At 42.9% G+C, this 10,723-nt stretch overlaps 2 non-coding genes across 2 annotated transcripts; both read right to left on the bottom strand.

Moving 5' to 3' along the window:
- Nucleotides 1-206: 206 nt before the first annotated feature.
- LOC133117282 (U6 spliceosomal RNA) lies at nucleotides 207-313 on the bottom strand. The gene has a single exon (XR_009706066.1). It is a non-coding gene; the product is annotated as a U6 spliceosomal RNA (small nuclear RNA).
- Nucleotides 314-5,465: 5,152 nt separating this feature from the next.
- Nucleotides 5,466-5,572, bottom strand: LOC133117281 (U6 spliceosomal RNA). The gene has a single exon (XR_009706065.1). It is a non-coding gene; the product is annotated as a U6 spliceosomal RNA (small nuclear RNA).
- Between the last annotated feature and the right edge of the window lie 5,151 nt (nucleotides 5,573-10,723).

Raw genomic sequence — 10,723 nt, 5'->3', positions numbered from 1 at the left:
GACAGCAGCTTGTATAAATGAAAATAGAACTTTCTGTTTTACAAAAATCACAAAACATGTTACCCTGGAGCTCAGGTAAGGCACAGAATCACCAATAAATGTTACCTGGACCTCAGGCAAGGCACAAAATATGCACCGCTTCACAAAAAATGTTACCCAGAGCTCAGGTTAGGCATGAAAATATCAACTGGTGCGCAGGTAAGGTTAAAAATATGGAACGCTTCACGAATTTGCGTGTCATCCTTGCGCAGGGGCCATGCTAATCTTCTCTGTATCGTTCCAATTTTAGTATATGTGCTGCCGGAGCGAGCACAAGAGACCTACCTGAGCCTGCGCTACCTAAGGGGCGGGTTCTGGCCATGGTTCGCAGTCATGGACTGAGTGCGAAAGCATGCATAGCACGCGTGTGTGCCTCGTAAGGACAGCCTAAACTGGCAGCACTTACAAACAAGACAAATCTGCATCAGGAGGTTTATCAAACACAACCTCTCATGTTGAGCTGAACACATTTAGACATCAATGTCCCTCCGAGGCAGGCAAATGGAGTCCACGGATGTGCGCTGCCGACTTATGCAGCCGACTGCCTCGATCCTGCTATTGGCTGCACCCTCACAAAGAACTGCACTGTCACCACCTCCAGCCTGTCCGCTGCATGCTGTCCTCATCTCAGTCACCATCAGCTGAACATGCTTGAAAGATTCATCGCACACTGAAAGAAAAAGAAAAAACACAACAACAAAACAATAGTATTACTAGGTATAGGTAAGGTCAGGCCATCTGACAGCAAAAGGTAAAATCTGAAGAAAAGTAAACAAGGAGCCCGCCATCTTCAAATTCAAATACGGTACTTCCGGATCTCCCCGTACATTGCTAGTAATTGCCACCAGAGGTCAGTCGGCTCATTCCTTTCACAAGGGCTCTCCAGCTAGAAAAGGGAAAACCGTCAAAAAGACGGTGCATGCACGGAAGAGCCTTACTTTGATACAGTCTATGGGAAGAACATCGTTTACATACAATTAATAGAGACACTTGAGAAAAAAACAAAAAAACACTGCATGGTTTTTAATACCATATACAGTACGCCCGAAAGGTACTTTACACTATAACAGAAACTGGAGGCTGAGTTTTTCAAGGCAATTCATCAAAAGTTAATTTAGAGTGAGCACTCGAAATTCACTAAAAAGGACGAAAACGCGGAGGAAACGAGTTCTTCGAAACACGAGTGTTTGCTCAAAACAAACGTGGAAAGCAGCATTCCCTCTTTGACCACTCAGCAGACTGCCGTGTGTGTATATCCAACCAAAGCAAGCTGAGTGGTTCTTCTGCGTTGTCGTTTTCGTTAGCTAGCCACTATGGCACACGATTATTTACTTCTGTGGTGTAGGCTAACTTAACACGGCGACTTTTGGCGTCCGCTGGGCCTACGTGGGGGAAATGCCACGTTTTCCAACAAGGCCTCTGAAAATGTTGTGACAATTGTCTTTACCTGTGCCACGTACGGTGCTTCTCATCTACTTCCCCAATCTCTAAGCATGCAAAATGGCCAGACACATACAATAAGCGAGGCACCGGAGCACTAAATTACATCGCCTCGCCAAGGTAGCAAACGAGCTAGCTACAGCCGGCCTAGCACGTGGAAACAGTTTGCTCAGTAGCTGGATAATCCTCGCACAGCTGCCAAGCCTTCCAGAAAATGCAATAAATAGCCTACACGACTGTATTTACGACGTGTATCAGGAATAATCTTGTTAACAAGGGGGTTACTGTACGACGCGGAGGCGAAGGACTATGGCCACCAGTCGTTAGCTAGCAAGCGAACAAGTTGATTCCACACCAAGTTAACGTGACATGCGGACCGCCTACAGCAGGCAACCTTACCCGAGAGACGTCCGGCCGCAGTAGCACTGTTTTATGTGAGCACGCGTCCATATTGCACCGAACTGAAACAAGTGAAACTATTTGGAAAAATACAATATTATCTCCCGTAGGCGACGAAGCCATCTGCCCGTGTAGGGCGAGTGCAAATACAGGCGTGGCTACGCAAAACTTTATTTGTGTACCACGTTACAGACAGAACTACAACAGGGTGTGTCTTACGATTTCTTTTTAAAATGTCTACGGATTTGGAGTCGCGAAGACCCATCGGCAGGCTATTCCAAAGGCTAGAGCAGTAATAACCAAAAGACGCTGCATCACCATATGCCTTTAGGTTCTAGCCTCCGGGACAAGACTGTGGGCTATTGTGAAGCCTTCAATCTAATTTCGTTTTAAATTTCGTAAGACATGCATTTTTAATGAGACATCTGGAATATACCCCATGTACAAAGTTCCTTTTTTATTTTATTTTTTACTGTACTCAGAATGATATACCTGATCTTCATTCAGAACTATGTAAAGGGGAAAAAACGCGAATGGTTTTCAATGCTGCGAATGTTTCACCCAACAGAATTCACACAGCATTGCGGTTTCCCGTTCTTTCTTTTTCACATTACATTACATTACATTGCAGGCATTTAGCAGACGCTCTTATCCAGAGCGACGCACAATGAAGTGCGACGAGGACCCTGGAGGACAGACATTCTCAACAAAATAACACCGTGCCACTGTGTAGGCCTTCCTGAGGATGACGCTTTTATCCAAAGCTACCGACAAGTCCTGATGTGTGTTTCTATCGGGATGTGCGGTGTACCTACAGGTTCAAAGACAAAATAAAACCAGTCTACAATACAACTTATGTATTTTCATAACTCGAGAAATATACCTTACATTCCCAACAAAATAACACCGTGCCACTGTGTAGGCCATCCTGAGGATGTTAGGTTGAGTTGCCACAATGCTAGCAAATAAATAAATAAATAAATAAATAAATAAATAAATAAATAATCATTTGTTATTTAGCAGACGCTTTTATCCAAAGCGACCGACAAGTCCTGATTAGACTAAGCAGGAAACAGCCCTGGAGCAATGGGGTGTTAAGGGCATCCCCCAAGGGCCCAACAGCTGTGCGGATCTTATCGCAGCTACACCGGGGCTCGAACCGCCGACCTTGCCACTGCACTACAGGCTGGCCTCTTAAAAGTCGAATGGATTTGGCCACTTTACCGATCTTCTCTGTTCCAATGTTCCAATATGTTCCAATATTGGAGCCAATCAGAGGCCGTGCCTTGTTCCAATTTACAACTTTCACCAACTTTGACAAAGCGGCTCAGCCAATCAGATGGCCGGATTTGTTCCAAATTGAACACGTGTTTGTTCCAAATTCATCACGTGTTTAGCCGGCCAATTGTAGCTCTTCCTCCGTTTTGACTCAAATCGGCGCGTCGGCCATTGCTCCCGCATCGGTGAAAGGTAAGCTTTCAATGCGTTTTCTAATGAAATTTTTATTAAAATGAGAAGAATCATTTGTATTTTCATGTTAGCGATGGTCAGAGCAGGCTAGCTAGTTGGCTTTCGCGCTGTTCAATACGTTTATCGTTGCTGTTAATACACAGAACGAATGAATGAAAGAACTTTCCAGCTGTATAAACACATCATGTATGTATTTTTACATTAGAAATATATCGTAAGACAAAGCTGGCATGTCGCACATTTCGTTTTAATTACAAAACGTAATATTCTCTGGCTTGCAAGGCGGATAGCTGCTTGGCTATCTACCTACCTACCTCCATACCTCGATTCAGCGTGTGACTATACGAATAATGCAGCCTAATTACTCCCCCAATTTAATCATTTCTGTCGAAATGTTTTAAAAAGTGAGTCATTTCAGTGGTATAGTGTAGCTAGCTAGCTGTGGTTAGGTCTGTCAACTACTACATCTTGGTAGCCCCTGTGAAGTTAAATTAATTATTATTATTATTATTATTATTATTATTACTTTTAAATACTCTGTGTCACATAGCATGTTCATAAATCTTGTGATAAGCATGTTTTTCCTGTGTGCACAGCCTCACATTGCAGGGAACCTCAGTCGCAGACGGGCCGGGCGCTGCAGGACATCAGCTTGGACCATGACACTGCGAACATCTTAGACCAGGACACATGCCTCCCATGGGCATGCTCTATTTATTCTACTTATTTATGTGATTAAAATATCAGACCAGTGATCATTCTCATGTGACCGCGATAGCAGTCACTCTAGAAGCCAGTGAAAAATATATTTTCATACATATTGAACAGCAGAAAAACGCTCAGCTTTTAACACTAGGCGTCAGCATAGCTCCAGTTTAAGTTTGAGGACGTGCAAATCAGTCCTTGTTTTGTTTGATGGCAGTTTATTATCTACTGTTGGAACAATTGCCGAATTTAGTTGCAGCAACAAGTAGGTCCCCATTCACGTCCATCTCTTGTACTCATGACATTTCTCCATGTTCTGCTGTGAACGAGTTGTGCCATATTTGTATTGTCATTATTATTATTATTATTATTATTATTATTATTATTAATAATAATATAATCATTTTTAAAAATCACAACGGTGCTCCCTTTCTGCATTTTGTACTATCAAATAAAATTTCTGCCTGGAAAAGAAATGAAATTGGACAATGAGTAGCAAAACATTCTCAAGAACTGAATTCGAGTTTGCTAGACCTGGATATATGAACAGTCACAAAATATTAGGAGATACCCTCGTGATACTCAGTGTCGTCAGAGTAACAGACAACAGCGATTCGTCTCATTTAAAGTTTTATTTACAATATACACTCAAGGTGGTGTGCAGTGCACAAAGAAACATTTGCATCAATCAACGGAGGGGGAAAAAAGTGCCAAGTTGCAAGTCTAAAGCAAACAACCATCCAAAAATGAGCCCTTGCTCTTTGAAATTGGGGTTTATTTGATCAGAGGGAAGATGGCCAGCTACTGGCCCACCAGTGGGCCACACAAGCATACCACACCTCACGCAGAGCATCCGCCCATGTCCAGGCACTTGTCCGCTGGCGTATGAAGCCTTTTTCAAAGACGAGTCACCTCAGTGGCCTGTTGCACTCCTTGAAATGGGAACAATACAGAGAACCTGTTCTACTCTTTAAAATAGGACCGAGATGGATATTTTATTTCAAAAAAAAAAAAAAAAAAGGTCGGCAGAGATGGAGATTCTATTTTTAAAATAGGACAGAGTTTCACTTTATTAGGTTTATCTCTACACTCGTACTTAAGACCACCAATTTGCCGTGACGTCACAATAGCCTGTGACGTCACAATAGCCTCTGCCCTCGAGCAGAGTTAGTGGACACTCGGTGACCACTTTATTAGGTACACCCGGACAGCAGCTTGTATAAATGAAAATAGAACTTTCTGTTTTACAAAAATCACAAAACATGTTACCCTGGAGCTCAGGTAAGGCACAGAATCACCAATAAATGTTACCTGGACCTCAGGCAAGGCACAAAATATGCACCGCTTCACAAAAAATGTTACCCAGAGCTCAGGTTAGGCATGAAAATATCAACTGGTGCGCAGGTAAGGTTAAAAATATGGAACGCTTCACGAATTTGCGTGTCATCCTTGCGCAGGGGCCATGCTAATCTTCTCTGTATCGTTCCAATTTTAGTATATGTGCTGCCGGAGCGAGCACAAGAGACCTACCTGAGCCTGCGCTACCTAAGGGGCGGGTTCTGGCCATGGTTCGCAGTCATGGACTGAGTGCGAAAGCATGCATAGCACGCGTGTGTGCCTCGTAAGGACAGCCTAAACTGGCAGCACTTACAAACAAGACAAATCTGCATCAGGAGGTTTATCAAACACAACCTCTCATGTTGAGCTGAACACATTTAGACATCAATGTCCCTCCGAGGCAGGCAAATGGAGTCCACGGATGTGCGCTGCCGACTTATGCAGCCGACTGCCTCGATCCTGCTATTGGCTGCACCCTCACAAAGAACTGCACTGTCACCACCTCCAGCCTGTCCGCTGCATGCTGTCCTCATCTCAGTCACCATCAGCTGAACATGCTTGAAAGATTCATCGCACACTGAAAGAAAAAGAAAAAACACAACAACAAAACAATAGTATTACTAGGTATAGGTAAGGTCAGGCCATCTGACAGCAAAAGGTAAAATCTGAAGAAAAGTAAACAAGGAGCCCGCCATCTTCAAATTCAAATACGGTACTTCCGGATCTCCCCGTACATTGCTAGTAATTGCCACCAGAGGTCAGTCGGCTCATTCCTTTCACAAGGGCTCTCCAGCTAGAAAAGGGAAAACCGTCAAAAAGACGGTGCATGCACGGAAGAGCCTTACTTTGATACAGTCTATGGGAAGAACATCGTTTACATACAATTAATAGAGACACTTGAGAAAAAAACAAAAAAACACTGCATGGTTTTTAATACCATATACAGTACGCCCGAAAGGTACTTTACACTATAACAGAAACTGGAGGCTGAGTTTTTCAAGGCAATTCATCAAAAGTTAATTTAGAGTGAGCACTCGAAATTCACTAAAAAGGACGAAAACGCGGAGGAAACGAGTTCTTCGAAACACGAGTGTTTGCTCAAAACAAACGTGGAAAGCAGCATTCCCTCTTTGACCACTCAGCAGACTGCCGTGTGTGTATATCCAACCAAAGCAAGCTGAGTGGTTCTTCTGCGTTGTCGTTTTCGTTAGCTAGCCACTATGGCACACGATTATTTACTTCTGTGGTGTAGGCTAACTTAACACGGCGACTTTTGGCGTCCGCTGGGCCTACGTGGGGGAAATGCCACGTTTTCCAACAAGGCCTCTGAAAATGTTGTGACAATTGTCTTTACCTGTGCCACGTACGGTGCTTCTCATCTACTTCCCCAATCTCTAAGCATGCAAAATGGCCAGACACATACAATAAGCGAGGCACCGGAGCACTAAATTACATCGCCTCGCCAAGGTAGCAAACGAGCTAGCTACAGCCGGCCTAGCACGTGGAAACAGTTTGCTCAGTAGCTGGATAATCCTCGCACAGCTGCCAAGCCTTCCAGAAAATGCAATAAATAGCCTACACGACTGTATTTACGACGTGTATCAGGAATAATCTTGTTAACAAGGGGGTTACTGTACGACGCGGAGGCGAAGGACTATGGCCACCAGTCGTTAGCTAGCAAGCGAACAAGTTGATTCCACACCAAGTTAACGTGACATGCGGACCGCCTACAGCAGGCAACCTTACCCGAGAGACGTCCGGCCGCAGTAGCACTGTTTTATGTGAGCACGCGTCCATATTGCACCGAACTGAAACAAGTGAAACTATTTGGAAAAATACAATATTATCTCCCGTAGGCGACGAAGCCATCTGCCCGTGTAGGGCGAGTGCAAATACAGGCGTGGCTACGCAAAACTTTATTTGTGTACCACGTTACAGACAGAACTACAACAGGGTGTGTCTTACGATTTCTTTTTAAAATGTCTACGGATTTGGAGTCGCGAAGACCCATCGGCAGGCTATTCCAAAGGCTAGAGCAGTAATAACCAAAAGACGCTGCATCACCATATGCCTTTAGGTTCTAGCCTCCGGGACAAGACTGTGGGCTATTGTGAAGCCTTCAATCTAATTTCGTTTTAAATTTCGTAAGACATGCATTTTTAATGAGACATCTGGAATATACCCCATGTACAAAGTTCCTTTTTTATTTTATTTTTTACTGTACTCAGAATGATATACCTGATCTTCATTCAGAACTATGTAAAGGGGAAAAAACGCGAATGGTTTTCAATGCTGCGAATGTTTCACCCAACAGAATTCACACAGCATTGCGGTTTCCCGTTCTTTCTTTTTCACATTACATTACATTACATTGCAGGCATTTAGCAGACGCTCTTATCCAGAGCGACGCACAATGAAGTGCGACGAGGACCCTGGAGGACAGACATTCTCAACAAAATAACACCGTGCCACTGTGTAGGCCTTCCTGAGGATGACGCTTTTATCCAAAGCTACCGACAAGTCCTGATGTGTGTTTCTATCGGGATGTGCGGTGTACCTACAGGTTCAAAGACAAAATAAAACCAGTCTACAATACAACTTATGTATTTTCATAACTCGAGAAATATACCTTACATTCCCAACAAAATAACACCGTGCCACTGTGTAGGCCATCCTGAGGATGTTAGGTTGAGTTGCCACAATGCTAGCAAATAAATAAATAAATAAATAAATAAATAAATAAATAAATAATCATTTGTTATTTAGCAGACGCTTTTATCCAAAGCGACCGACAAGTCCTGATTAGACTAAGCAGGAAACAGCCCTGGAGCAATGGGGTGTTAAGGGCATCCCCCAAGGGCCCAACAGCTGTGCGGATCTTATCGCAGCTACACCGGGGCTCGAACCGCCGACCTTGCCACTGCACTACAGGCTGGCCTCTTAAAAGTCGAATGGATTTGGCCACTTTACCGATCTTCTCTGTTCCAATGTTCCAATATGTTCCAATATTGGAGCCAATCAGAGGCCGTGCCTTGTTCCAATTTACAACTTTCACCAACTTTGACAAAGCGGCTCAGCCAATCAGATGGCCGGATTTGTTCCAAATTGAACACGTGTTTGTTCCAAATTCATCACGTGTTTAGCCGGCCAATTGTAGCTCTTCCTCCGTTTTGACTCAAATCGGCGCGTCGGCCATTGCTCCCGCATCGGTGAAAGGTAAGCTTTCAATGCGTTTTCTAATGAAATTTTTATTAAAATGAGAAGAATCATTTGTATTTTCATGTTAGCGATGGTCAGAGCAGGCTAGCTAGTTGGCTTTCGCGCTGTTCAATACGTTTATCGTTGCTGTTAATACACAGAACGAATGAATGAAAGAACTTTCCAGCTGTATAAACACATCATGTATGTATTTTTACATTAGAAATATATCGTAAGACAAAGCTGGCATGTCGCACATTTCGTTTTAATTACAAAACGTAATATTCTCTGGCTTGCAAGGCGGATAGCTGCTTGGCTATCTACCTACCTACCTCCATACCTCGATTCAGCGTGTGACTATACGAATAATGCAGCCTAATTACTCCCCCAATTTAATCATTTCTGTCGAAATGTTTTAAAAAGTGAGTCATTTCAGTGGTATAGTGTAGCTAGCTAGCTGTGGTTAGGTCTGTCAACTACTACATCTTGGTAGCCCCTGTGAAGTTAAATTAATTATTATTATTATTATTATTATTATTATTACTTTTAAATACTCTGTGTCACATAGCATGTTCATAAATCTTGTGATAAGCATGTTTTTCCTGTGTGCACAGCCTCACATTGCAGGGAACCTCAGTCGCAGACGGGCCGGGCGCTGCAGGACATCAGCTTGGACCATGACACTGCGAACATCTTAGACCAGGACACATGCCTCCCATGGGCATGCTCTATTTATTCTACTTATTTATGTGATTAAAATATCAGACCAGTGATCATTCTCATGTGACCGCGATAGCAGTCACTCTAGAAGCCAGTGAAAAATATATTTTCATACATATTGAACAGCAGAAAAACGCTCAGCTTTTAACACTAGGCGTCAGCATAGCTCCAGTTTAAGTTTGAGGACGTGCAAATCAGTCCTTGTTTTGTTTGATGGCAGTTTATTATCTACTGTTGGAACAATTGCCGAATTTAGTTGCAGCAACAAGTAGGTCCCCATTCACGTCCATCTCTTGTACTCATGACATTTCTCCATGTTCTGCTGTGAACGAGTTGTGCCATATTTGTATTGTCATTATTATTATTATTATTATTATTATTATTATTATTAATAATAATATAATCATTTTTAAAAATCACAACGGTGCTCCCTTTCTGCATTTTGTACTATCAAATAAAATTTCTGCCTGGAAAAGAAATGAAATTGGACAATGAGTAGCAAAACATTCTCAAGAACTGAATTCGAGTTTGCTAGACCTGGATATATGAACAGTCACAAAATATTAGGAGATACCCTCGTGATACTCAGTGTCGTCAGAGTAACAGACAACAGCGATTCGTCTCATTTAAAGTTTTATTTACAATATACACTCAAGGTGGTGTGCAGTGCACAAAGAAACATTTGCATCAATCAACGGAGGGGGAAAAAAGTGCCAAGTTGCAAGTCTAAAGCAAACAACCATCCAAAAATGAGCCCTTGCTCTTTGAAATTGGGGTTTATTTGATCAGAGGGAAGATGGCCAGCTACTGGCCCACCAGTGGGCCACACAAGCATACCACACCTCACGCAGAGCATCCGCCCATGTCCAGGCACTTGTCCGCTGGCGTATGAAGCCTTTTTCAAAGACGAGTCACCTCAGTGGCCTGTTGCACTCCTTGAAATGGGAACAATACAGAGAACCTGTTCTACTCTTTAAAATAGGACCGAGATGGATATTTTATTTCAAAAAAAAAAAAAAAAAGGTCGGCAGAGATGGAGATTCTATTTTTAAAATAGGACAGAGTTTCACTTTATTAGGTTTATCTCTACACTCGTACTTAAGACCACCAATTTGCCGTGACGTCACAATAGCCTGTGACGTCACAATAGCCTCTGCCCTCGAGCAGAGTTAGTGGACACTCGGTGACCACTTTATTAGGTACACCCGGACAGCAGCTTGTATAAATGAAAATAGAACTTTCTGTTTTACAAAAATCACAAAACATGTTACCCTGGAGCTCAGGTAAGGCACAGAATCACCAATAAATGTTACCTGGACCTCAGGCAAGGCACAAAATATGCACCGCTTCACAAAAAATGTTACCCAGAGCTCAGGTTAGGCATGAAAATATCAACTGGTGCGCAGGTAAGGTT

This window comes from Conger conger, chromosome 17 (genome assembly GCF_963514075.1).
Source record: "Conger conger chromosome 17, fConCon1.1, whole genome shotgun sequence".
Classification (NCBI taxonomy): domain Eukaryota; kingdom Metazoa; phylum Chordata; class Actinopteri; order Anguilliformes; family Congridae; genus Conger; species Conger conger.
The sequence above is the reverse complement of the archived record's forward strand: the minus strand, read 5'-3'. Positions and strand labels throughout refer to the sequence as shown.